The sequence below is a fragment of the Thalassophryne amazonica genome, chromosome 4 (assembly GCF_902500255.1).
Source record: "Thalassophryne amazonica chromosome 4, fThaAma1.1, whole genome shotgun sequence".
In the NCBI taxonomy this organism is placed as follows: Eukaryota; Metazoa; Chordata; class Actinopteri; order Batrachoidiformes; family Batrachoididae; genus Thalassophryne; species Thalassophryne amazonica.
This window is the reverse complement of record NC_047106.1, coordinates 99,473,814-99,477,394: the sequence shown is the minus strand read 5'-3', so window position 1 is coordinate 99,477,394 and position 3,581 is coordinate 99,473,814.

The window sequence follows — 3,581 nt, the reverse complement described above, 5'->3', positions numbered from 1 at the left end:
CATATTGGAGAGCGGACTGTACGTGATGACATCACAAGGCAACGTCAGTGCAAAGCTCTGTTGTCTGGATGTTTCTATGTTGTATAATGTAGATACTAATATTCAGTTCCAACCGGTTATTTCAAACACAAAGTTCATAGAAGTATATAATAAAATAAAATAATCAACGTCAAGATATGTAATAAGAAATAAAATATATAAAAAAGTTATCCTGCTATTTAAAACAGACACCACAAGAGGTCAGTAGCACCTCAATTGGTCAATAAGAATAAAAGGCTGACAACGCAATTGTGTGCAGAACATTAATAACTACAATAAAAACATTAAACATATAAAATCTTATGCCAGAATTTCCATACACTGGAGTAATCCAACACATTGAAATTAATAATACTTTCCATAAATACATTTTATAAGAGTGCTGCCAGTTTTTGAATTAGGTATGTGCTGACCTGTATACAATAAACTTATGGGTGATGTTAGACAGGGTTTATCCAGTACGTATACACAGTCTGTGAACTAACTACATAATGATGATGTCATCAAGAAAGCGTGAGTACAAAAAAAATAAAGTGGTGAAAATTCTAATCCCCCCATCCGGATGATGTCATCACTAAGGCATGAGTGCAAAAATTACAAAGTGGTCAGAATTCTAATTCCATCCCCTCCATCCTGATGATGTCATCAAGAAATCCTGAGTACAAAAAGTATAAAGTGGTCAGAATTCTAATTACACCCCCCACCCCCCCCCCCCCCCACCCCCATCCTGATGATGTCATTAAGCCGGAGTACAAAAAGTATAAAGGGTCAGAATTCTAATTCCACTCCTGATGATGTCATCAAGAAAGCCTGAGTACAAAATTATAAAGTGATGAGAATTCTATTCCCCCCTTCCTGAGTTGAATAAAAGCTTTTCTTGAAGTTGTGTTTGTAATTCATATCACCTTGATAATTTTTACACCATACTGTTGATATAAATGATGTCCAAGACATATTCAGTAACTTGGAAATGTTCATACATATACATTTTATGTCAGGGTTTTTTGTTTCACTTTATGCAAGCATTTTTGTTTTGTTCTTGTTGCCAAATAACTTTGGACATTTTTAAACATATTTTTGAATAAACAAAAATGACTTTGTTTGCTTTTATTTATGAACATATATTAAAATGTGTACATCAAATATAGGGGTGATTTTGTCCACGTGTGTAATCACATACAGACTTTGAGCCAAAAGTTAGATATTGATAAGAAGAAATAGGTGCAGGCTGGATATTCATAAAAGAATTGGGAATCTGAATTCAGTTCTTGCTTATTAGCTGAGTATTCTTATCATCCACAAAATTCGTTTCAAGTTGATTATGACTAAAAGGATGACACATACAGCTGTTCTCAAAAGTTTACATGCACTGGCAGAATTTTTTTTTTATTATTTTTTTTTTTTTTTTTGGCAATTTTTCAGAGAATATAAATGTTTACACAAACACTTTTTTTTCATTCATGGTTAGTTTGGTTGGTTAGTAGGTTGGGTGAAGCCATTTATTGTCAGACAACCTGATCAAAAGTTTACATACCCCTGTTCTTAACACAGTGTGTTGCCCCTTTAACATCAATGACAGCTTGGAGTCTTTTGTGGTTGTTGTAGATGAGGGTCTCTGACGGTGAAGCTGCCACTGAATATGGACTTTATTTACATAAACTGCAAAGAAATACAAACAGTACGGATACAGATAGTTCTCAAAAACTGAGTGATTGTGAAATAAGGAGAGGAGTGAGGAAAGCCACCAAGACACCCAGACAACCCAGAAGAAGTTAGAGGCTTCTCTGGCTGTGATTGGAGAAAGTGTGTATTGTGAATGTTTTGCATTTTGTATCCCCAGTTATATATCTTCATGTTGAAGTGGTATAGTGGTGGAGTGAAGTGGTGTATACACCAAGAAACCCATCCCTCGGGTCACAGCCCTGTGTCCACGATCAACCCCAAAGCTCTCAAGATAGGACAAACCACAAGTCCTGTGGTGACCCACCCACCGATCACCACAGAGAGGAAGACCAACACAAATCAACACATCTTCTCCCAGCACAACACTGGGCGAATGGAGAACCCTGGTGTTGGTCATGAGAACTACACCCTGGATTACAACGAGTGTTACTTCAATTTCTGAGTGCTGTCCACCTGAGAGAGGCCCCCAGGGCCCAAAGGGGGACAAAGGCCTGGCAGGTAGAACATCAGCTGAATAATAGCACTTACACTCTAGAAAAGAAAATGGAAGTGATTTTATTTAATTTGATCCATTCACCCATTGCCCCGTCCAAACAAGTGTAATAGATGAGTGTGTATATATATATATATATATATATATATATATATATATATATATATATATATATATATATATATATATATATACTGAATGTCACAGTAAACGAGCCAAAACAAATCATAAAGCTGCAGGATGAATTAAACTGCCACCACACATCATAAATCACAAATTGCAGAATGACTGCAACACTGGTACACCAAAAGTGACAGACAAGAGCCCTTATGGTAAACTTAAAGTGCGTATCACTATTAAATAAAATGCTAAATAGCTGACTATTCCAAATACAGAATTGTAAAAATACTGTGTTGCGTTTTACATTTGGTGACGTATGTCCTGAGAAATTAAGTCATAAACATGGGCAATTTAGCCTGATTTCACCTGCTGCTGATAAATGCTCAGAAACATTAACCTCTCATAAAACTGATGACATGTACGGTAGTGCCCCCTTGAGGCCCTCTGTTGTAATGAATGGGGAAAAAGAATTTTACAGTGTGAAATCAGTCTTTTTTGTGGACTTTGATCATCAACATCAAAATGGTCTTTCACAAGGATGCACAAAAACGCCATGCTAAGCTAAGCAGCTATGTGCGTGACGCCGACGAGTCTCGCTGAGGAAGCTGCTTCTATTACCACGGAATCGGACAGAGCGTGATGACGTATGACCGCTCCTAACAGTAGAGGCGAACGTGGACCAGCATCAGCGTTTGTGTTATTGGCCAAGCTGAGCTAAACCGATAGCTAAGCTAAGCTATGCTACCGGAAGCCGGCTTCTGGTGGAGGCAGTTTTCGTCTTGAAAAAAGACAGTAGAACAATAATTCTACATGGTTCTGTGTGCAAACACAGCAGGAGTGAAATCAGAGACACCACTTTCACAGAATGTAATCATTATTATTCAGTCTCTTGGTGATGTTCTGAACACACTGTGGGTTACAAAGAGGTGGAAACAGACATATGTTGATCACAAAATATGAGCATTTTATTTGAAAGCCAAATTACATTTGGAGACAAAAAACAACCCAGATTGACTGTGTGTCCTGCTGTAAGTCATGAAGTGGACACAGGTGCAGTGACCTTCAGACAGCCAATGATCAGAACCTGATCCATTACATCACTTTTATGGCTAAAAATAGCTCTGAATCTGTGTGCATTTTTCAGACACTGTAAGGCAAATTTTATTTTTATCAGCTACATCAAGACTTGCAGAAGTTAAAGAGTTGGAAGGATTGTTTCATAATCTGGTATATCCTTTTTTTTAAA